This window comes from Mastacembelus armatus, chromosome 20, assembly GCF_900324485.2.
Source record: "Mastacembelus armatus chromosome 20, fMasArm1.2, whole genome shotgun sequence".
NCBI classification, from domain to species: Eukaryota; Metazoa; Chordata; class Actinopteri; order Synbranchiformes; family Mastacembelidae; genus Mastacembelus; species Mastacembelus armatus.
In genome coordinates, this window is record NC_046652.1 from 4979155 (window position 1) to 5005741 (window position 26587).

General features: G+C 38.2%; 1 protein-coding gene across 1 annotated transcript in view; it reads left to right on the forward strand.

Annotated features, from left to right (window-relative positions):
• cntnap2a (contactin associated protein 2a) overlaps nt 1-26587 on the forward strand; it is a 333364-nt gene that overhangs the window by 42612 nt on the left and 264165 nt on the right. The window lies entirely within an intron of this gene.

Here is a 26587-nt window from a genome sequence, read left to right on the forward strand (position 1 = left end):
ATTTGCTAAACAAACTACGTGAATATTGTTGTGTTCTAAGTTTATAATATTTATGACATTTCAGTTTTCTCATTCAAGAATATCCTGATGCAACAAAAGGTTGTTTGAGCAATAGCTCATCACCTCCTAGACAGTATGCACTCATGTAGCTGTGAGAATATATGTTCCTATGGCCACAAGCAGCTGCTTATCATTTAGAATATGGGAGAACATTTTTTGTTGCTTTGTTCCACATTGACATTGTGAGAAGACCATTTTTGTGTAATGTCATTATGATGGAGGGCTCAGTCCTTCATTATTCTAGCAATGATCATCATTGAGCTTGACATTAGTGCATGAATGATTTTCAGGAAATCTTCCAATTATAAAAATGCCCTCACAGATATTTAAAGTAATGCATTTCTTAGATTTTATTCATCATTCTCTGTAGTTTCACAACACTCCCTATAGTTACTTAAATGCCTTTAAAACAGGCAGACACTGTCATGTAGGGTAAAAAAAATAATAATTGGAAATGCTGGACTTTTTCTGCACATCACTACAGATCCCTGTTTGCATTTAATGATACATGAGCAATGATTAATAATAATAAAAAAAAGTTAAAGCAACTGTTAGATAAATTCTTCTAACAATTAAACTCAAAGAACAAACTTTTGGTTTTAGTCAATTTTACTTGTACAAGGAGTAAACTGTCACTAAGCACACGGAGTGCAGAGTGAGAGATCACTGGCTAGGCACAGCCAGGCACATCTTTTTAATGGTCACCTACAGAATGAGGCAATGTGAAAACAAAAGACAAGAGGCACACCCAGCCTCAAAATATATTGCCTAGAATGTCATAAGGTCATGTGAACAGAAAGAGGAGTCTCACCTAAAAGATATATAGCAGTATGATACTGAGTCTTTATCAGTAAGTCAAAATCAGAATGAGCTGCTCTCCCTAGAAGAAAAGTGTATTCCTTTTTGAATGCAAAGAGAGCTGGGATAGGCTCCAGCAGATCCCTGTGACCCTAAATAGGAATAAGCAGATATGGATGGATGTGGGATAATTAAGAAAATGTGACTGCAGTTTACAGCTTATTAAATATATATGTTTACTCATTGGTGAACATTAAGCTTAATGAGGACCAACTGTTGAACATACACTGTGGAATGAAGGTTAGATTGTATAAGTATGTGCTATATACAGTACATGAACAATATGGTTATGTGCAAGTGTGCTTGTCAGTGATTTACACTGTATCCATGTATCTCCTTTTCTATCCTTGTCTCATTTACTCTTTTTCTTCTCTCTTCCACCCCTCCTACATCTCACTCCATCCCTTTTCTTCATCATATTACATCAGTGGCCAATGTCTTCCATTCAGCTACCCCTCCTTTCTTCCCCTCTGCACTACATGAAGCCACATGACCTGAGTCAGCAGTCTTCTTCTGACTGAACTCTCTTGTGCACATGCTGATGTGTCTCATGCTGTGGGATCTGTTATCGGAAGTGAATCATGCTGTTCAATAAGCACTCTTGAGTTCTAATATTTCAGGTGATGTTATACATACAAACTGTTTCTATCTTGTTTTGTTTATTAGTAGTATATGTATCTGTGTCATTAAAATTTTATTTCAGTAAGTAGCTGGTAGTCACTGGAGTCTGGTAGACACCACAGGAGCGACTGTTGCTGTCCAACTGCATGTTGTATTTGTTGTCTGCTAGATATTACCATCATTGTCATATGTATATCGACACACTTAGTTTGTAATTTCTTTCTGGATGCCCTTTTGTCTACATCTTTGTGGGTAGACCAATGTAGGTAAGCCAGGCCTGCAGAAGACTTTAAAATGAAGATCAAAAGAATGGCCCATACTGTATCTGTAGTGGTATCTCACTTTTACACATTTTACATTTTCACACGCACAGGTTTGTACAACAACCTTGTAAGGACACTCATTCACATAATGCATTTACTACACCTAACCCTAACTGTAACCATGAGACACAAAATCACCCAAAACATTAACCCTCACACGTCTTTGAATAAGTGTACAAATGTTTGGACTGGCCAAAATGTCCTCACTTTTCTACAACCTACAAAATTAGTTTTGGTTGGGAACAATTAACTATGAAAATGGAACAGTCAAAGAAAGTGTGTATAGGTGAGAATGTATGCAAAAATTCCTGGCTATTGGGATGCATGTGCTATGAATTTCAAGGCAAGTCTACAGATTGTGTGTGTGTGTGTGTGTGTGTGTGTGTGTGTGTGTGTACATGAGGCCGTTTTATCCGCCCACAAACAGAATGTTTAATTAGTCCATTTGGGTGTGGAAATGCCCCTTTGACCTGAGCCCAGTCAAAGCTGCACAGTGCTGCAGTTCACAGTTCAGATTTCAGCTGTCTTTGAAACTTAAAGACTAGAGAGCAAAAGGCCAAAAGGGTTTCACCTCAGAAATGCAAATTGGCTGTTTGGAAATGGGCTGAATGTAAAAGAGGAGTAGGGGTTTAATGTACATGAGAGACAGGAGAATAAGACAGATACAGAGAAATGAAGAAAAGGAAAAAGCTTATATTAAAATTTTTAATCTTTGTTTTTTTTTTGTTTGTTTTTAATTTGGTGACACTTTTAATGATGAGAACTATTAGAACTGGTAGAGAACTGGTTGAGAACTATAGGAACACAAATTTCACAAAGTTCAGTTTCACATAAAGAGAATAGTGTCTTCTGTAGACACCTACACATATTATATATTGTAGTGGTTAGAGAGGCAACCCACATATGTTCTGTCAGTATAAGCTTAATTGCTTCTGCTACTGCATGAGTAACTATGATATGTTACAGAGTTATGAAAACAGGCAATGGCAGAGGATGGGCAAATGAAGCACATAGAAAACAGCATGTGAGAAGGAGAAGGGAGAGATTTGTGTGATGTCAAGAAATAGCCTGATGGAAAACTGATTTCCAATCACTAAAGAAAATCACTGAGAAAAAAATCTAGTACAATTCTATGTTTTGTCACATTCAGGAGTATTCTGATGATACCACTATTGTTGTGTGTATCAGGAATAGACAGAAAAAGGAGTACAGGGGCCTGATAAAATCCTTCAGTGACTGGAGTCACAAAAACTGCCTCCTACTGAACACCTCTAAAACCAAGGAGATGGTAGTGGATTTTAATGAAAGTCTAAGCCTGCTCCTTATCCAGTCAACATTTGTGGTTCCAGCCTAAAATTTCTAGGCATGCACCTCGACAGTAAGATGGACTGGTCACTGAACTGCTGTAAAAAAAAGGGCAGAGATGACTTTTACTTCTAAGTTGGCTTAGGTCCTCCAAAAATGAAGCCATAACTTAGTCCACTTAGTTAACAAGCCTGTTGTACAAAGACTAGCAGCTCTGTGAAAGACTGCACATCCCAAATGAATACACACCAGTGATCTTAACAACACATTTGAAGAAGACTGGGGAGGCTCATCCTTACTAACAAACATCCTCTGATGTGACTACTGAGTATGGATCTACTACAGTTTGCCTACTAAGCCACACATCAGGGTCGATGATCCTGTCATCCTCCTCTTTCACAGATCCCTCTCACACCTTGAGAAGGCAGGAAGCATGTTCTTTGATTTCTCCAGAGCTTTCAGCACCATACAGCCATCAATGCTGAGGTACTAAATGGAGCAGGCAGAGATTTTCACAGGGAATAATGCCCCAGCAAAACCAGTGAGCATCTATGGAGTGAATATAGAGTCTGTACAAATACACGGGTGTACTGTATATCTAAATAATAAATTGGACTGGACAGGCAACATCACTACCCTGTATAAAAAAGGATATAGTCGACTATACATGCTGAGGACACTAAAATCCATTGGAGTATGTAGTACACTCCTCAAACTGTTTTATGACTCTGTCGTGGCATCAGCCATTTTTTATGCAGTGGACTGCTGGGGCTGTGGTATCACAGCAGCAGACAGAAAGAAACTAGTCAAACTGATAAGAAAAAGGTCAGCTCCGCTCTGGGCTGCTCTCTGGACTCAGTGGAGGAGGTTGAGGGTTAGAAAATGAGGATCAAACTGTTAGCCATCATGAACAAGACCTCCCACCCCCTACAGGACACCCTGAGTGCTCAGAGCAGCACCTTCAGCAACAGGCTGCTACACACACAGTGTGTGAAGGAGCTACTGCAGGTCCTTTGTCCCTGCTGCCATCACACTCCACAGCTATCACTAAGTTGGTCTTTGTTCACCTCAGGATTTATGTTTATACAGACTGACACCATCCGACACTCACATATTATTGTTATTATTATTATTATTATTATTAGTAGTAGTAGTAGTAGTAGTAGTAGTAGTAGTAGTATTGGTATTAGAATCATCCCTATCAGGCAATCAACAAAGTGTTATAAAATCTAATCTAAAATCTGAATGTATTCCCTATGAATGTGTGGACCATATACAGTGGGTACGGAAAGTGTTCAGACCCCTTTAAATTTTTCACTCTTTGTGTCATTGCAGCCATTTGCCAAAATCAAAAAAGTTCATTTTATTTCTCATTAATGTACACTCAGCACCCCATCTTGACAGAAAAAAACCAGAAATGTAGAAATTTTTGCAAATTTATTAAAAAAGAAAAACTGAAATATCACATGGTCATAAGTATTCAGACCCTTTGCAGTGACACTCATGCTGGACTCACATGCTGTCCATTTCTTCTGATCCTCCTTGAGATGGTTCTGCTCCTTCACTGGAGTCCAGCTGTGTTTAATTAAACTGATTGGACTTGATTAGGAAAGGCACACACCTGTCTATATAAGACCTTACAGCTCACAGTGCATGTCAGAGCAAATGAGAATCATGAGGTCGAAGGAACTGCCCAAGGAGCTCAGAGACAGAATTGTGGCAAGGCACAGATCTGGCCAAGGTTACAAAAGAATTTCTGCAGCACTCAAGGTTCCTAAGAGCACAGTGGCCTCCATAATGCTCAATGGAAAAAGTTTGGGATGACCAGAACTCTTCCTAGACCTGGCCGTCCAGCCAAACTGAGCAATCGTGGGAGAAGAGCCTTGGTGAGAGAGGTAAAGAAGAACCCAAAGATCACTGTGGCTGAGCTCCAGAGATGCAGTAGGGAGATGGGAGAAAGTTCCACAAAGTCAACTATCACTGCAGCCCTCCACCAGTCGGGGCTTTATGGCAGAGTGGCCCGATGGAAGCCTCTCCTCAGTGCAAGACACATGAAAGCCTGCATAGAGTTTGCCAAAAAACACATGAAGGACTCCCAGACTATGAGAAATAAGATTCTCTGGTCTGATGAGACCAAGATTGAACTTTTTGGAGTTAATTGTAAGCGGTATGTGTGGAGAAAACCAGGCACTGCTCATCACCTGCCCAATACAATCCCTACAGTGAAACATGGTGGTGGGAGCATCATGTTGTGGGGGTGTTTTTCAGCTGCAGGGACAGGACGACTGGTTGCAATTGAAGGAAAGATGAATGCGGCCAAGTACAGAGATATCCTGGAAGAAAACCTCTTCCAGAGTGCTCAGGACCTCAGACTGGGCCGAAGGTTCACCTTTCAACAGGACAATGACCCCAAGCACACAGCTAAAATAACAAAGGAGTGGCTTCGGAACAACTCTGTGACTGTTCTTGACTGGCCCAGCCAGAGCCCTGACCTAAACCCAATTGAGCTTCTCTGGAGAGACCTGAAAATGGCTGTCCACCAACGTTCACCATCCAACCTGACAGAACTGGAGAGGATCTGCAAGGAAGAATGGCAGAGGATCCCCAAATCCAGGTGTGAAAAACTTGTTGCATCATTCCCAAGAAGACTCATGGCTGTACTAGCTCAAAAGGGTGCTTCTACTCAATACTGAGCACAGGGTCTGAATACTTATGACCATGTGATATTTCAGTTTTTCTTTTTTAATAAATTTGCAAAAATTTCTACATTTCTGGTTTTTTTCTGTCAAGATGGGGTGCTGAGTGTACATTAATGAGAAATAAAATGAACTTTTTTGATTTTGGCAAATGGCTGCAATGACACAAAGAGTGAAAAATTTAAAGGGGTCTGAATACTTTCCGTACCCACTGTAAAGCACTTTCTGCCTCTGCTGCACTCGGAGCCTGGCTTGTGAAGAGCTAAGGTGTTTGCAGTAGATGCCAAACAGATCAGCTCATTTCATTGCACTCTGCAATGACAATCATACAGAAACCACAGAAGTCTCACATGTCAACATGTAGCAGTAGAATAAAAGACAGAGACAGTGTGTGGTTGTTGAAAGACAGCAGACAGAAAAAGTGAAAGAAAAGCAGAGTGCAACAGAACAGAAAGCCAACAAAGCAAAGGATTGCAGATAAAATTGATATATGAAAGAAATAGATCTTGAATAAATCCCCCTAACCTCTGGGTGTTTATGTGGGGATGATTTAGGGCTTGACTTAGGACAACAGAGCTTTGTCAACAAGTAGTACAGTCACCTCATATCTCCTCTTGCACCATTCTGTTTTTTCTTTTTCTCTGCATTTACCGGTATTCTTCTGTCTAGCTCCTTTGTTTATAGTCACTCCCCAGCATGCTGTTGTTTTGTGTTCTGTCTTCATACGCTGCCATGCTTGTACCTGAATAGCATAACTGGTTGTTTACATATGCTGAAAATGTGACTACATGCATGCATGTATTCTCTCCTCTAAGCAGATTTACTGAAGCAGAAAGTTTTCCAAATTAATAAGATTTTCATTCCCAAGCTGTTTTATAGTTTAGTGTGTTGGTGTGGATGTCTGTGCTGACATATTTACCTTTGGTCTTCATTCAGGCTTACTTTTAATGATGCATTGATATGTAGACATGATATCCTTGTGTGTGTGTGTGTGTGTGTGTGTGTGTGTGTGTGTATGCATGTATACCTTTTTACATTACATATGTTTTAAATTAAGAATTAAGGCAGGTCTTCACAGTTATATTGCAGATCATGTGGTGCGTCTAGGCCCCAAAACAACTACCTATGCAAAAAACAAACAATCAAACAGAAAACCTCTGTATGATCACATCATTGTTGGTTGGAATAAATGGAGTCTTGAAATTGTAGCATCACAGCAAGACTTCTTTAAATGACTTTAATTGTTAATTATTATCATTGTTCATACTTCTGAAGAGAGACATTTTAAAAGTGGTTTCCTTTTTTTTTTGCATCAGCAGCAGCCATTTTTCATTTGCTCACTGCAACGCAAAGTGGTTTAATTCAAAATATGACACATGCTGTGAGTGAAGACTACCTGTATTTTCAAAGATTTATTGTATCCTCAGCCAAGATGAAACCTGCAATTGCTAAAAAACTGTTGGAGGTTTTATCATAGTGACACTATTCCCATTATTTCCATCACTCTATTTTTAAGTATGGGGCTTAAAATTTCCTCCTTTACAACTTCATGCATGGGCTGTTTAGTTCAAAGTGGCCCCTATTCAAGGATATCTGAAGAGCTGCTATTTTTCTTTGTCCCTTCCCCTGTGGGTTGCTCTTGCACAGTGTTTCCTAACTCTGCAACAAGGAAACGAAAGGACAGTGATTTTTGACTCAAAGCTTTATCTCCATCCCCACACAAGCTTGTGAGTAAGCATGCATTCACACTGGATTTTCAGGAGGTATTTTTCACTGTAGCAGAAATCAGTAAGCCATTCAGAAGCAGGACCCTGCTGACTCAGCTTATATGTGGTGCACTGTATTGGGAAATTGACAGATAATGCATTCAGTAAGTGTGTGCATTGGAGTGGGGGTTGCCAGTCAGGAATGCATTATGTCGATGAGTGTCCTCTCAAAGATAGAGGTACGTGTATGTATATGTGGACATGTGTGATGAAGATGAAGAGAAGCAAGTGAAAGAAGCACAAGACATAAAAAAAGAGAAAGACCTAAAGATGTAAAGCTGGATGAAAATGGAGAAAAGTCTCTTCTTTTTTATGATTGAAGCAAACGTGGCTGTCACTTTAAGCATCTTGTATTGTCAGTCAGAGCCAGCTACATGTTCCTATCGCACTTAACTGCTTGGTATGGCACCCAAAACACTGCCGCATCAGTGCATCCAAAAATAATCTGTTTTTTTCTGAAAAAAGTGGCAGATGAAAAAGCAGCTTGATTGCCGCTTTGTTATACTGTCCTTCTCTAACCTTTACATGTCTTTTTTTTATTGATATTTAAACACTTTTATGTGGGCTAAAGCTTCAGTCTCATATTTCCCAGGGTCTACTCATTTCCTCATCTTCTCCTCTGCTCCCTCTTGCCTCCAGTTAGTTTTTCTTCAGTTTCCTTTTTTTTGTTGTTATTGCTGTTGTTATTTGGTGTTTATTTGCTCTAGCAGCCATGCACTATATAATTTCACATTTTTGTGTGTGAGAGTGGGTTGCCTGTTTGAGTGAACAAGTGTGATGTATGACTTCCAGCTGCATGTGGCTACATGTGTGTTGTGTGTCAATCTAAGTGAAGCCTAGACATAACATGTAGTAGTTCCTCACTCTGCCCACTCCTTCAAATGGCCGACAACACAGGTTGATTTGAAGCACAGTTTATTAAATTTCATAAATAAGCAGTTCCCAAACGAAAAACATTTGTCAGTGAAGGCTTTAAACCTCCCCCATCCAAAACATCAGTTCAATTAAACCGCATATTGCCTGATCACCCACACACACACACACACAAGCACATACTAAGCAAAAGGAGAGTAGAGAGGGACCTGTCAAACACACACCAGAAACAACACTAATGATAAATGCTAGCTTCTGAAATGGCAGCTAATTTAAATGCTAATTTGAACAAATTTTTGACATGATGACAGCACGTAAGTATGTGTTGGTGTCTGCTGTACAATCATACATACAGTGATAATTTAGATAGATAGATAGATAGATAGATAGATAGAATATTCAATAAAACAGTATAAACTCTTTGTTACCTGAATTTAATTAGCTTTGACAGTTTTGCCAAGCCCTGAGGCCTAAAGGTTGGAGACAAGAGACAGAAGAAAGAGGAGAGGAAATATGAGAGCCAAGAAAGAGATGAATGTGCACACCTGGGCCTTAAAGATGACAGAATCACAGATGTTCAGGAGCTTCAGAAGTTTCCTTTTAATCCACGCTGTTTAATGGTTGGAACAACTTGTCACGTTGCTTTTAGAAGATAATCATGATTTTTGCCTTTGGTAGCATCGAGCACTGTGCTGCTTAGGACTCTGACACTGATCTTGTGTGTATGTGCCTAAATACCTTGCGTTTCTTCTGCAGTGCAGTGAAGAACAATGAGAACCATATCGGTGAGTAACATTCAACTCAAATTACAGAGAAAACTTCTTGTTGGCAGACTGTGCTTAGTGCTGTGCATTTAAATGCAATATGAGCAGTCAAATACACAACCTAAATAATTTTATGCTACTCTTATGTTAACTTAATAGCACAGAATATGCAGCAGCAGCAGTAGTAATAATAGTAGCTCATGGTAGTGTAGTTATACATAGAAAAACTGAGAAAACATGATAACAGGTTTAGAAAAAAAAGCAATGTATGTCGCAATGGAATTTTCACAATATGCCTAATTCTTTTATTGATTTAAGAGCAAGATGTGTTGCAATGTCAGCTGCTAAATAGTAGTTAAAATGGTCTGTGGTGTGTGTGTGCATGTGTACACAGTATGTGTGTGAGGGAGAGTAACCCACTGGGAATGAGGGAGTGGGGATATTGAATAGCCAGACTGGGGATTATTTTTCCTTCTGAGCACCTGCTTGGGTGTTGAAGGTAAGCGTTGCTCTTGATCAACAGCTGTGTCAGCTGAAAATATATTAAGCTCATTTTTTACTCTAGCAAAATGTATTACTTTTTGGTCCAAACAATTATAAGTTTTCACTGTTCTTCAGTATGTTTCACTCAGACATTTCCTTACAGATAACTTTCACACTTCCCTTTATCAAATCATTACCTTCCCTGTATTAAGCACACACTCTTGGCTCATGGCACATATTGATGTTCACATAATTTAGAGTTAATAAGAAGATATATTATTTAAAAGACACTGCTTATAACATCTACTAAAATGCATGAATATATAGGAAGTTAATTAGCACATTCAAAGAAGACAGTCTGTAACTATAATTTTAAAAAACATGTTATTGTCATTTATCTACCAGGCAGACTTCTTGCTATTAATAGTTTAAGTGAATTTGACTTTCACTTGACAGCCTTTCTTTACTTATGATCCACAGTTTGTATTAGTGCTGATGGAGAAGTAGGAGAGTCACCTATAATGCGATATATTGGTCATTAGAGCAACAGAGGACTCCTTTAAAATATATATACAGTCCACTACATACTGTCGTTTCCTCTGTGTTCCCACCGTGAACACTGAGGAGTCCAGGGAAATTTAGTGAATCATTATGTAATTTAAGGTCTGATGGTGGAGCCAGTGGGGAGGGATGACACCAGGGAGAGAGAAAGTGTGTAAAAGGCTTGAGAGGTGCGATGCTTTGTTTTGAGAGTGCAACGGCGGTAAGGAAATGAAAGGGGTGAGGAAACGGAGAGAAAAGCAAAGAGAGATTTGGAAGGAGAAAGGGGGTGTGTGAGTGTGATGACAGGTCATGCAGAAGTGGAGTAGGTGTTGGATCGTTGACAGAGTAAAAAACAGTTGAGATCTGTACTTAGGAGAGGACAATGGTTACTTTAAAGAGAAAAAAAAAAGAGGTAAAGATGCTCAGTGCAGGCGAGCCATTGAAGTCTGCTCTTTGAATCCTGAGAGTGCCTTTGCCTTTGGTCCTTCTCTTCTGTGTGTGTGTGTGTGTGTGTGTGAGTGTGCTGAGGGTAGGGGTTTACTTTTAGTCTTTTTGTTGCTGCCAGCTGTACTCTTTCTTTGTCTCCATGTGCTTTGCTGAAATGCAGCCCATGTAAGCAATGTTTATAAGAAGTCTTTTTTTAAACCTTGATTTATTCAGATAGCCTTTGCTTTTATATCTGTAACTAATTTATCTGTAACTATTTTAAATTAAATATTTTTTCTTTTTCATCTATTTATTTATGTATTGTTTTGTTTTGTTTTTGCAGTCTAATAGTGTAATTTACTAATTTAAGTTATTGTGAAATGCATGATTAATATTAAAAACATTTTTTAGTGAATTACAAAAATGACCTTAGACAGGCACAAAATACTGGAAATGTAGTAATCAATCAATGTTGTAATCAATGAAATGAAAAAAACACCCCAACTTAAATAAATAAAACTTATGGAATAATGTAAGTTATTATTCAATGGCACTGATTACTAGTCTGGACAGGTATTCTACATTCATATACAAGAATAATCAGAAAAATCATGAACAGGCATTATCAAAACTCTCACTAGAAAGTGAGACTAATTTTCTATTGGCCTCGATTTGGCTGATGGGCTGACACACTGTTGTACTTCTCCCTTACAGTACTTCCAAATGTTCATTAATTTCAGACATAATTGAATTTTTGGCAAAATACTAACTTTGGCAAAAGCAGGAGTGCACACAGAGACACACTTAAACACACACACTGTGTCTGGCTATTTATGAAAAATAACCACCGTGTCCTTATGAAAAATATTTACACCACAGTGTTGATTAATGTATCTGTGTGTGTGTACACATGTTGGCAATTACACATCTCATGGTGACAAATCTGTTCAAACAGTTACCCTGTGGGGACTCAACATCCTTTTGCAGACAAAAAGAAATTCCCCATATCCAAAATCCCTCCATTTTAGATTTGGTTTGAATGTAGGTTTATTTTAAGGTTGAGACAGAGGCAAAAAAAGGATGCACAATCAATATAAAGCCTATTAAAATGATAGAAACTGTCAGGCCCCTACTATAGCTTAAAATACAACCCGTACGACCCTTCCAGCGGCATGTTTACTCGACTTTTGTTGTAATGGTAACAAACGCTACATACGACTGTTCAACTTGCAATCAAACTGGAAGTCAAGTGATACCTCAGATTTGAGGTACTAAGTTTGCAGAAGTCTCTCACTTGAAAAAGACCGCCCCCCATAAGAAGATTTTAACTGGATTTCACTCATTGACCACACTTTTGCTCTCCTTTTCCTTGCTTTATTTTTGAAAGTTCGATGCAATGTCAATCAGCCAGGTGAAAAACCTTTAACCACAAATACAAACACCACTTCAGCAGCAAGCACAAGTAGATACAAGCAAACAAGATTTAAATACCTGGTTTTTTAAATTACCATAGAATAGCATGTAACCATAGCAGATATTTCAACATTTATGCAATAAATACACTCTTTTTTAACTGGATGACTTAAAATGGTTTGATGATTTTAAACATGGTAATAATTTTAAACAGTTTTTAATCAGAAGATAATATATACACAATCACTGCCAAAATAGAAATTTATTAACCAAACCAATCATATAGAAATATAAATATAAATGATTTAGTTACAAACAAAAGTATAAAAGCTCACCGGCTACATCTCCATTCAATTATAGTGGGCTTACTTCTGCAGACAAGAGTAAGACTGATGATACGCTGGTTTCTCAGTGCTGCTTTCTGGTCTTGCTGCTCTACAATGAGTTTGTGTTTGCTCTACCAATTAGTAGATCAGCTTCACCTGGTGCACCAGGTTTAGGAACAAAAATGGTTTAGCTCATTTTGGGTTAAATGAACCTTTGTTATCTTGGTTACAGTAATTATAATATTAATATTATAGTAAGTAATAATACACATAATTAGGATTACAGAAACACCAGTCTTTCTTGTGAAAGTTTAGTTTTTTCTCACCTATCCATGCATCTAAATCTCCTCCTAATGCAGAATTTGTCGCTCCATATACTACATCACCTTACACCCTCATTTGCTCAAGACATAATTACTACAGTCACTAGAAGTTGCCTAAACATAACCTGTTACTGATAGTTATTGGTGTGTGCCAGCACTTTATTGTCCAAGCCCCAACGTGGGAGATGCTTTTTCTGCCTTAAACCATTTAAAAAATGTTCTACCAAAGTGAGAACTGCTTTTGTTTTAAAATCAAGTTAAGTTTAATGTATAGAAATGAAAGGAAAAAACTAAAATACTGCTCAGTTGCTATAAAATGAAACTGTGCTGTGGAGAGATACATTAATTTACATTGACTAGGATTATGAAACCTGTTTGACCCATGCAGGTCATTCCAGGTTTCCAATGAAAAGAAAAATCATGTTTCAGTTATTGGCTATTAATTTCTTATCAGCCCCACAGTAAGAATAGCGATAAAACAATAATTAACAGTATTCCACAGCGTCTGTATTTTGCTCTTGTAAAGCAAGCCCTACATAAATTAATGTAATTATTTAATCACTCAGCCTGTTGTTTTGTTTTTTTTTTAACATCCTCCCTGACACATATCCAAATTATTTTTCCCTCTTTTCTTATCCCACAATTTCTCACACACCATGGACCTCATATGATTGGCAGTTTTTATTGGACAGGCCAAAGGCGACTGGCAACGTATTGGTAGAACAAAGGCTATTCGTTGTTTTTGGTTTTGCTAATTTGGCTGGTAATTTTTTGAACTTTAACACTTTGTCCTTATCCATGTGCAAAGAAATTAAAGTTAGAAAATTTTCCTCATTATATCAAGAGTCTGTTGAATCACCTCAGACCAAATGGAGAATATATAAAATTTCTAATTGAAATGTACAGAAAAGAATTATAATGAATTTGTGCAAATTAAAGGGAACGTGAGTTTCTAGTAGGCTACTTTTCGTGGTATTTAAATTTTCCTACAGCATTTCTATTTTCAACCATTTCTTACTTCAACTTCACTACATATAAGAGACAAATTTTGCACTTTTTACTTTGAGTGGTTATTTTTTTAACTTTAGTAATTGCTTTTCACAGTCAGATCAGTAAAACAAAATACAACTTGTGATGTCCTGTGGCACATTCATAGGCCACCCAGTAGTATGTGAAGTACTTCAAGATGTAAGCAAACACATTTGTAGTTTGTAACATTCAAATGATTAACACAATAATGTATCAATAATTAGAATACGATAATATAACACAAATAGTATGAGATGCAAATTATTTATTTTTTGGTACTTCAGGTATTTTGGCTGCTTTTGGATTTTCTTTTCTATTTTTCAATGCTGATTTTTTTTTTTGTAGCAGAGCAGTTTTGCACTGTGGTATTTCTACTCAGTGTGTAAAATGTGAAAGATTTTGTGGCATCTAGTGGTGAGATTGCACAATGCCACCTTCTGAGCACCCCTCACACTCCACACCCAGTTTCCCGGCATGACAGAGGGTACAGTGGCCCTCACCTTTTAAGAAAAACGTGATTATCCATCTAGAGCCAGTGTTGTCCATTCTGGGCTACTGTAGAAACATGGTGGTGCAACATGGCTGCCACCATGAAAGGAGACCCACTTCCTATGTAGATTTAAAAGGCTCATTCTAAGATTTAGAAGAAGTAATGGTTGGTATTTTCTGGTGATTACACACTAAAGTCAACCTACTATATTCCACATATAATATATAATAATAAATTGCTCTAACAAATTCAAATTGAGCCATTTATGTAATGGATCCTCTATTACTTCTTATATTAGCTACTGCATAGAATAATGATTTGCAGTAGCAGAGGACACACCTCAACATTACAGAAAGGCTGCTGTTATGGAGTGTATTTTTTCATGTTGCATGGTAATAGCAGTTTAAAGTAATCACCAAACAATATCAAGCAACAAGCTAATGGTGCTGATAATATTAGTAATAGATAATGTAGTAATCATAACTGATCAGCTTTAATCAGTGCAGTTTTCTAAGCAGTCTAGATGGTATGTAGGACACAATAGATCACTATTTCAATGATAACAAACTTGTAAGTTGACTTGCAAGAATCTCTGGTATATAATATAAAATATTAAATTAGCAGTCTGAAACAATTAACCACATTTTTGGAATTTTAATTAACAATTACAATTAACACAATAAACATCTGGGAGAAATTATCAGTGTTAATCTAATTATAACTATATTACAGCCAGGGCTTATAACAATGTGTGGAGTACTTATGACAGAGTTTGCCAGGGGTAACTGGTATGCAACTGGTATGCACAGTTTGCCCCTTCTGACATATAATTATAGGACTGATGACAACTGATAACACCTTTTGGATGGCATAAATAGAAGTAGGTGTTCTGAGAGCCTAACTATGTCCTGCCTCTCCTCTCACTTCTTTCCACCCACTTCATGTCATTCAACCAATCACTACCTGGGTTTTCATATTCTGCCTCTTCTCATTCATAAACTGTCCTCTTCTTTATTCTCTGTGTTGCTCATCTTGCATACCAGCACCCCAGCTCCATTTGCGACAGAGAAACTCTTGATGATTCAAGACTCCCCACTGAGGCACACTTAAACGCCCTCCTCCAGAGTTGTGTGCCAGGATCTGCCCCAGCCTCACAATGTGTGCCAAAACCTCTTTCAATTATCATGGTTTTTCATCTTATGAACTGATAGCAAAGTCTCTTCTTGCCGAGCTGTGTGCAGCTTTACCACTTCTGCTTCCTCTTTCAAATTTGACAGGCAGACAACATCAATCAATACGCTTCCCATCTTGCCTAGGTTGATTCATAGTTATGGGACTTTTACATGGTGAACCTTATCTTGTGATCTGTGAAAGGTAATGATGTCTTGCAATGTGTCCCATGTGTTGCTACAGGCATGGCAAGCTCTTAAACAATTAATTATTTTCAAGGTGAGAGAGTGTGTAGGCAGCATTTGTGTCTGTCTGTCCATTGGTCAGACTACTACAGGATTGTTAAATTGAATTTAAGTGCGATTCTGTGTGTGGATACTGTAGTAGCTCCGTTAGTAATGTAGCAGTAATGGCAGTGAAATAAATATGGCTTATTTAATTAACTTTCATTCTGTTGCTGTTCATATTGGTAATACACCCGGTGTTGGTTTTCAAGTATTTAGCTCTCTGGAACAACATGTCCTCAAGGACTCAGATTTTAAGTGAATTAGCATTTACAAATATGACTTTATTGAGCTCATCTGATGCTGTAGAGTTACACTGCTGTGGTTCTGAGCTCGAATCTAATCTGATGCAACATGCAAGAAAATGGGGACCACGGAAATCTCAAAAAAGATAAGCAGGTATAAAAATGATCAGAGGTCTGGACAGTTACATGGCATTCTAATACATTTTTAATAAACATTAGCACATGCATCCTTGCTTTCACTCGTTCACATTCATTATACACAGTGTGCACACAAACAAATACACTGGCATATAAATTAGGATTGTAATCAATAGATATAATGAAAGACCTTTTCTTAAATGTCAACAATTAGATTCAGCTTCAATATAAAGATGGAGCAAAGACTGAGGTTCAAAATTTGAGTTTTAAATGGATTTTAAATGACCTTTAAACACCAAATGTATTTTCAATACTGACCTCTGAATGCATGCAGATTGAAAGCAGGTTTTTTAAAACAAGTCTTCCTTGAAATTATCACCAACATAAGTTAACTACTAGGCAATTAATAACATCTTCCATGACCTGTATCTACTGCAACCTCCTCACTGACTCATGTCAGCTGAATATCAGCCTCTTTGGATTATGTGTAATGCACACCAACTTACCTTACAGGCAGTATAACCTTGTAGTGTGAATGCCAAAGGGAAACTACCTCTGCAATGCACATACAACTTGGAGAGGAAGAGCTGGAGACCCAACAGGATTCAACCAGTTCTAGCATTACTTACTGCCTCAGGCAATGCACACTGCAATACACAAAGTGAAGAACAAACACACATGTAAGAATAAGTGCTATAATAACTAAAACACATCCAAAGAGAATGTCCACTTCTGCGTAAACCTTCTTAAAAATACATGTGGGAAAGACTACATGTATACACTTGCAAAGCGTAGTCAGACCATTAACAATTCATAAGGAGTGAACTCTATAATCTCAGAAAAGTTTGTCCATCCATCCATTATCTATACCACTTGTCATGTACAGGGTTGCCTCAGGGGCTGAGGCCGATGCCAGATGACACTCGGTGTCAGGTGAGGATGAGTCTATTACAGGGCCTGCACATATAGGCCATCTCCACTGCAGACATTTACTGACTGATAATGGAACTTGTACCACTTTTCCCTGGTAATGATTTTGTTTCCTCACCCCTCTGTCAGTTTTTGAGCAAGCTACAAGAACAAATTTTTGCCAGTCCTCATGAGGAACTGCTAAATCAAGGTCCAGGTACTTTGTGGGTGGAGAGGGTGAGAGCTTGCATGACTCTGCTTAAACATCAGAGTTGTGATGTCTCTAGTAAGAGCATAACAAACACAATATGATGCTCTGGTTTAAAAATGAAACAGAGATTTCAGAGAGTTGACCACTTGCAAAACAGTGAACATGTCACGTTTCTACAAGTCTGTATTCTGCATGTTCAACAGCTGCTTGATAAACTGCTCACACAGTCCCCATTACGGGCAGAGTGTGGTCATTAACTCAGTGTCTTCTGCTCAGCTGTGTGTGTGTCTGTGAGAGGTGCAGCTCTGCCCTCACACACACAGAGACTAACACAGTGAAATATCAAAAACAACGTCTAACCAACCTCACCAGCCTTCATGTTCCACTGTGTTATGGGTATGGGAAGCTCCAGGTTTCAGCTTATTAGGGTTCCATATTGGAAAAGTCACCAAATAACCAAACCTGCATTTGTTTGGACTGGAGGAGGAAGCAAGAGAACCCAGAGAAAACCCACATAGACACAGGGAGAACATGCAAACTCCAGATAGAAAGGCCTCGGGTTGAACACTTGCTGTGGGGGCTTTCACAGACACACTCAGTTTCTCATAATCCCTACTCCGTACCTGTGTCCTACCTGAACACCACCCACCAACTCAGAGGATCCCATTGGAATACAGAAAAAACAGGATATGACATAATCTTGTCCATAAAACTGGAGCACACATATCGCTTCTTCTCTCTCGTCCTGCACGTCACTGCACTGTCTCTATCCCTCAAGACCTCAGTGAAGGCTCTGTCTTTATTGCAAGCTACAGTCGTGTTCATCGCTGATGAGCTATATTCAGTGAGCTAATTTTTACAGCAAGTTATTCAGTTCCCCTGTGGACAATGAGCAACTGGCTTCCCCCTTTCATAAGTCATGTCAAAATCAATCTGTGTTAATTGACCTTAATTCAAACAAGGTTATGGTGGTGATGAATGTGATGTGTGCTGAACGTGATTCACTAATGCACTAATGCTGTGGCACCCAAACTTTTTCTGCAGGATTTTAAATATGTATATTTTTGCACCCCCCTACAATGACATCATCAAATGTACATATTTTGCTTTGGTCTAGGTGGCCTGGACTTTGGTGTTGGTCCATTTGTGAGTATTATGTCCATGTCAAAAGCTGTTGTTTATGCTACTAAAATGAGCTTTTAAAAATGATGGTTGCTGGTGCTGCATTGGCTTGCTGTTTGAAGAATTGACATAAATATGCGTTGCTTGTGGTTCCTATTATACTGAGAAGAAGCCACTCCAAAGTAGGAGCTTAAAAAGTCCCCTAAAGCAGCATTTCACAAACCATTATAGTTCTCAGAAACTATTATAATTCTAAGAAATATGAAAAAGTTCCTCCAGTCCAGAAGTGCCAGTTGGGCATTTTATGCTGTCAGTACTAAGGCATGGTTTGGATCTCCTGCAATAGCTCCATGCACCCCTAGGGGTCGCTCCCCCCACTTCCGGAACCACTTCACTTATGAGAGAATATTTGTTTTAATGCAAGTCACAATGTTTTCCTAAACCTAACCAAGTAGTGAACCATCCAGTAGGGATCTACTGAGCCATAACTATAGTCTGGTAAGCAGCCCAACTGGCTATTGAATAAGCATGAGAACATTGCAACTGGGTGGATCTGTAGATTGTAGTTTATGCTGCTTTTGATTTGTTCTGTTATACAAAAATATTTCTATTTGTTCACTACATTTACATCAGATATTAGTGAAGTTAATATCTGTGTATGATGCAGGGAAACATCTTCCAAAATGATCATAAAGTTAACTCAACCCGTCTCTAAATCAGTTTGAACAAAAACTGACCATTACCACTTTTATGTGGGAGGATTTATTGCAGGATTCTTAGATTACACTAAAGTAAATTTATCTTTGTAAACTGACTGAGTTTACTCCTTACCTTTCACAGCACATAATACACACATGCACACATACAAGCTGAATAACTGACTAGTAGTTGGATTGGCCTGCAGTGAAAAACAGAAATCAAAAGGTATTTCAAAATTTTGGATGATAGTTCCAACTTTTTCATCAAGAATATGTCAGGATTCATAAATTATTTTCATGTGTGGACCCACATATAGACAACACCTATGTAAAGCTCAGGAGGAAACAACAGGGACTGCTGGAAATGGGCAGACATGTCAAAATCTTGGACAGCAAGTGGAGAAGGGTCGTATCAGAATATTTAAGACTGGATAGGAGTAAGATATGAAGAGAATGGAAAAGGAAAACAGAGCAGGCTAGACAGACAGAGAACAGTGAAGCCATAGAAGTAGAGGATGATGAAGTGCAAACAGAAGAGGTGCAAGAGGGAATAATTGTGAGGGCTGGTCCTCATAGTATGTTTTTGTTATCTTTTCAGATAATTGCATTGTACAGGAAATCCACCCAGATAAATGTGATTTTAGCTATTGGCTATTTTCTGTTCTGTATTTGTGTTTTATAATGATATAGGCTTTGCATAAACACCCAGATACTGTCATCCCATGGCAACACAGACCAATGCTGGTTCATGTAAGTCCCATTAACAGATGTGAATTGTTATGGTTTATGTTGATGTGCTGTGATGGCTCAAGATGGTCAGCTGGCTGACTTTCTCACAGTGGACATGGAGATCACATCTGCTAAAAGGACATACTGAAAATTGACTTTGTTGATTATCTCTAGCTATGAGTGAGTGGGGCAGTGGAAATTCACTGAACAGTGTGTGGATTGTACTTCCTAGGTCCAGCCAGGCAACTAACCCTAAGCTAACAGCATTCAGCAGCTATCAAGCTAATGTCTTTTCAGCAAAGACAGTACGGATAAGTTAGCGAACAGGGGCCGTATTCATAAAGATTCTAAGAAAGGTTCTACCTTAAATAAAGCCAGGAGTCTTAGGAGTGCTTTAGGACCAATCTTAGATCCTTTTGAAGACAGTAATTTGTTGTAAAAAAAAAAAAAAAAAAAAAAAAAATCCCCCCCAAAAAAACACCTCCACACACAAACACAAAAGTGCATGACATACTATAAGTCTTTACTCTAAAAAATCAGGCCTGTTTTTGTATATTTAACCCTAATCACTCACACATTTAATTTATTTGAATGTAACTATAGTAAAATGACCCCGCTGTTTTAGTCTGCACTGAAAACAACTTGAACGTTGAAGCTGTGGTATCTATTTCTATTTACACAAACTTCCACATTTTCTGACAGTGCAATAATCTGGATGTGCGATCCATCAATTACTCCGACAACAGGAGTAATTGATGGATCACAAACTGATCATTAAAGAGAATGTCAGGACTTCAGCGAAGCAGCCACTACTGACAGTTATGTGTAGTTTTGTGGGTTGGCATTTTCTTTTGACGATGTCTTTGTTGGTGGTGCAGGCTTTTTAATTGTTAGTGCTCAACTGTTTTGCACCTGGATGCCTAAAAAATTCAACCAGTCATTTTACATTTGCTGAGGAAAATAAATCCTTGGTTGACAATGTTATAACTGGGAAATGTATTCACAATTTAGTACATAATGCAACTTTACAGACTTTTATATTCAAGGAAACAACAGGGTTGCTTACTTATTAAATGTAAAAAAAAAAAAATCTGAGAAGCAATTTATGCAACATTAGTATTTATCTGATGTAAATTAATAATCATCAATCAAACTCAATTGAATGAAATCAGAATAATCAATACTGGGCTCAAAATTGAATCAAATAGCAAGAGCATTGCCAATATACAGCCCTGCTACAGGATACTGTAAATGTGAATAAATAGCTGTAAATCAGTGTATTGTCAGAGATCAGAGTGGGTCATCAGAGTAGAATGCAGTGTTTTCTGTGTAATTGTGCATATTCCTGTCTGTGCTGAGGGATGATCAGGTTTCTCCACAGTGTCATATGACAGTGTTACCCTAAGGGCTTGTCCAGTCCACTCTGTTAGTTAGCCAGCTTCACACTAGCACCACCACAAACACACACCACTTCTCCACCCCTACAGGACTACATATACACATATACCCACATTGAGACTCAACTAAATCCAGTTAAACTTTGTCTCAAAGAGCTGCACTGCTCTCTACACTTGGTTTCCCCTAATTTATGTGGTGTGCCACAGGGACAAATGCTTAGGTAAAGCTGTTGTCAGGATTGAATTTGAAGGCAGGTCTGTAGCAGTTTAATCTGCACCAACATTCACAATCAAGGGGGAGACTGTGAAAGAGAAACTTTCCTCTGTTTTATTATTTAATGTCACCAAAGCCTCAGTCTCCACAAATATTTACATTATAGTAAAGAAATAATTAACTTTACAGTGATGTATAAAAAAAAGACTGAATACAATAACAAACCAAAATGCCCCCACTTTTTAAAATGTTCTCACATTTACTCCTTATTATCAATATTATTCTTATTATTATTAACACTGAGCACAAGCACTACCATAATAGACAGATAGATACTTTATTCATCCCCCATGGGGGAAATTCAGATTGTCCTGCAGCTCTTATATTAACTTTAACATCGAAATTTCACTATAAACTATGAAATAAAATAAAATAAATAGAATGGATTTCAATATTGCATTATTATTCCTTTGTGTTTCACCTCATTTGCACCACAATTGAGCAAGCAAAAATTCAGATTTATTATTGCTCCTGATCGTTTCATTATGAATCCGAGTTTTACACCAATTCATTCAGATTTTATGGGCTGTCGTGGTTGTGACTCATTTGGCAGTAAATTCAGACCTCCAATTCTGTGGCTTACCACCACAGAGTTTTTTTGTACACATACTTGTTTGTTCTTGCCTTCACTCCTGCCATTGTGTCAGGTACTCTCTTATTCTCCTAATGAGCAGCAAGCGTGACTGTATTTTTCAGTCATTTTTGGTAGATTTTCATGGAAATTGAAATGTGAATGAGCAAAAGTGCCAGTGTGCTCTAACACTTGCACTGGTGTACTAGTTTTCCATAACTTATTCTGAAAAGTGACACATAATGGTCTATTTTTTTGTCCTGCATTTTTTACCATCTGCTTTTTTTTTTTTAAACTTTCTCTTTACCTTCCACCATTCCATCCAATTCTCCCTCTCTTTTTCTGTACACTTTCACTTTTTTTTAATCTACAAGTCTGTTCAGCGATGTTCTCCAGGCTTAGTGACCTATATCCCTACTGTTCTAATGCCCTGCCCAGTTATCTATGATGCATCTGGCCTAACATAGATATATGTACAAATAAAGTGAAGTAAATGCTGGGAGATGAGATGAATCAGATTTTCAGAAAAGGAGGAGGGAGTGTTGCATCATTCCAGAGAGTATAACATCTTTAATAATGTGCCACAGAATTTCTTATGGTTCAATGTAGCCTTAGTGGTCTCTCATTGTCTTCACAAAAAGAGCATTGCAAAGGCTGGCCAAAGATGAGCAGTGACAAAAGTAAAATGGATAAATAAATATCACTAATTATGATAATGAACAACAGAGGTTTTTAGTCAGAAATTAATGCAAACCACCTTTTTCTCCTGACAAATTAGAGCAGCAAATCCCTGCTCAACCCAAAGATGAATAAATATTTGACCAAAAAAAAACTGCTTTGCATACATTTTTTACATGTGAACGCAAATGTATTTTTAACTATTGTCACATTTGTAAAATAAAGAAAATCACAGGAAGAAAATACATTTAAACTGTTTAAGCCCTGTATGTCTTCTCTAATCAGCAGTTTCACTCTACCCCCAATAGAGTAGCACTTACAGTATGTGTTGCTGAGTAAATATGACATTTCTCTCATGGCTTTTTCTTTTTAGTAGAAAAGCAAACATTGCATCTCCCATATTAGACAACAGCCTTCTACCAAAAATCTCTTTCCGAAAGTTCACTTACAGACCAATTACCTGAAGTTCACTGACATTATCTGTATAAGGGTTAAGCTGCCTGAAACCTGTGAAGCTATTATTGATGCAAATGAGAAAATAGCATTATGCTACACACTTCATTCGATTACCTTGTTAAGTTTATTTAACTGGCTCTCAGATAACTCTGAGTCTTATCGGATAATATTCAGTTTTGGTTACTTTAATCTTGTTTGATAAGAGTGGGAGGCACTATATTAAGTTCACCTGGAGGACAAGAAGCACACATGCTTTTCTCTTTGTGTTAAAACATATGTACACAGGCAGCTAATATAGCCTGGAATGAAGTTCAATGAAGTTCAAGTAAAGTTCAGTGGCCACACAATATAAATATAGACAACAGTGCTGTCACACCTGTGGATAGGCTTGCACATACTGTACCATATATAAATCTGTGTAAAATATTGTGTGTGCTTGAGGGCTTCAGTGTTTTTGTTTATGTGCATGAGACTGTATCTGTGTGTGTGTGTGTGTGTGTGTGTAAGAGAGAGAGAGAAAGAGAGAGAATTTGAGTTTGAGTTGCCACCTCTCCTCATTAGAGGTGAACTGAGGCGAGGGCGGGCTGTTTGTTGGGTTGGTAATTGATGTGCGCAGCTCAGTGGGATACAAGGTTTAATTCCTCAGCGTTAATGAACGATAAATCACACACACACACACAAGCTTACTGCAAAGGAGACATAAATCAAAGTGCAAGGGCCTGCCACTGCTTGCCTTACTGCAATGACAGTATCATACCACCACTCCCTCTTTCTGTTTTTCTTTCAATCTTTGTTAATCCCTTTATACCTTCAACTGCAGTGACACTATCAATGGACATATCTCCTCTCTCTTCCCCTCAGTTCAATTCTACTTTGACTGCAATTACAGTATCACAGTACTGCTGGCTCTTCCCTACTCTGTCTGAGTCTCTCTCCCCTCAAACCATTTCAAGCTCTCTCTGAACAACAGATGGTCACCTCATCCCTCCCACAGATAAAGGGATAGAGAGATGAAGGCTGATGGTGGAAGACGGATAGAAATTGGAGCAACCGACTAAATGTCTGCCTGTGAGTGTGTGTGCGTGTGTGTGTGTGTGTGTGTGTGTGTGTGTCCGGGGGGGGGGGGTATCTTGAGAGGCCATATACATAAACAAGCGCACAACACTAACATACTCTTGCAGGGAATTTAGATCAGAGCGCAAATACACACACTGGGCATGCAAAATGGCGTTACAGAATCTGCCTGCACAGATTGCATGCTCATCCCACCTGATGGCACTGGGTCAAATAATTATTTTAAGCATCATTTACATGTGAATCACTAATAAGAGATTTAGGGTGGGGCAGGAGATTGAGGGGGAGGAGGGGAGACTGAGAAAGACATAGCAAGAGAAGCCTAGAAGATGAGGTAGAGGCATTGTGGCAGATTGAAGTGCAGTGTAGTCTGGGATGAGATAGAGGTGACACAAGGTGAATTATAGCAGCACCAGAGAGGGGAAACGAGGCCAAGCTTCTGTCACTCTCGATTTTGCTGGCTAGCAGGAATACTGTCTGCCCCTGTCCCTCCCTCCATGCCCCTATCCCCCCTCAAATTGGTATTCATGGTGTATTGTGGTCAGTACATAATTGAGCCGCAACAGGTGATGAGAGAGGAGGAAAGAAAGACTGTAAGAAGGGGACGTGTGGTTGCATTGCACTCATGCATCACATAGGAGGTGTGCTATTTATCGTCACCGAAAGAACAAATTCAAGTGTAATATTCTTGTGCTGTGGTTTTAATAAGCAGTAACTGATCAGATGATCATTAATACGTTACATTTTGGAAACACGCAAGAAAAACACGCAGTGGATTTTGTCAATGTTGCTTCTTTCAGTGCACATATAAACTTTGGAGTGAAGCAAAACACTCATGGGAAACTGCATTTGCCCCCCTCTGTCACATTATCTCCTTTAGCCATGTGCCTGATTAAAAAAGAGGTTATACACCAAATGAAAAGCAAGAACACATTAACTGGAAACTTTCATCTCAGTACCAGCTCTTTAACACTCGGTAACAACAAACACAAAGATGCAGTAAAACAAAAGGGGCTCATGTTTCTTTTTGCATAAATTTTATAGTAGGCCTACATGTAATCAACCTACTGCCATAAAAAACAAGTGGTAGTTATCTCTGCAAATTTTATTTGCTTTTGACTTCCTTAAACTACACACCAGCAAATGCATAATTCAATGCATAATTCAACATTTCGCAGTTCATTTTTTTTAGTCATTGATAATAAAAATCAACCATTCAGTATCAGCTGCACAAGGTGGCAGTGTAGAAAAAATGTGAGACCTTTCTGATATTAAAATCATCATGATATTTAAGATTTTTTTTGTAACTTTTTGGCAGAAGTGTAATTTATTTTCACTATTATTATGATGAACACTGCAAGATTAATTTGTACTGCCTAAAGCTAAGGAATAATGATTGGTAGAGAGGACTCTGTATTCACTGGAGAGATTCTCCTGTCATCTGTTCATTTCTCTCAAACTCTACTGGCACAGAATGATGATATATGCAAGATCGTGTAACGAAGATACACCTAATATGTTTTCAGGTCACTGAAACATCTGCAGAATGCATATGGGAAACACATTAAAGTACTGCAAATGTAAAGGCTTACTTAAAATATATGTAAATCTTTTCAATATTTATTGCTTTTGGTTTTTGTTAGGACATATGTGTATCTGCTTGAAAGTAGTAGAACAATAACAACTTTCCAAATCTCTCGTTTTGCTGAGACACATTTTAGCACACATCATCCATTCATCCATCCATTATCTATCCCTGCTTATTCCTATTCAGGGTTTTGGGGGTCTGCTGGGGCTATTCCAGCTCTCTTAAGGTGAAAGCAGGGGTACACAATGGACGGCACAGATCATGAATAAGATAAAAATCAGTCTCTAAAGACATCAACAGAAGTACATCTAAAAGCTTGGCCTTGCAAACCTTGGTGACCAATCTTTAGAAAACCCCCATTGTCTACAGTGGATTAGATCAGCAGATGTTTGATCAACAGAAATTACTTTATTGCTGATGTCAGTTTTGAGTTATTGCCACTTGATTTGATTCAATAACGAATCTATAGGGATTAATTGCATGGACCTTAGATTGGGTATTGATAATGTTCTGTGTTTAATGATGTGTGAGAAATAGTTACCATGGCTGTGTTTCTCAGATAATATATGTGTGAGAGTTTTGTTTCGGCTCTAGTTTCTGAAGTGTGTGACATCATGCATGTGGGTGTGTCTATTTAATTCTTCTTCTTTAAATGGTTGAGGGTTTCTAAAGCCATGCCTCATGATGGACAGTTAAAAGTGAAAAAGGCCAGTTTTAATTTTCTGCTTGGATAGCCTCCCCAGC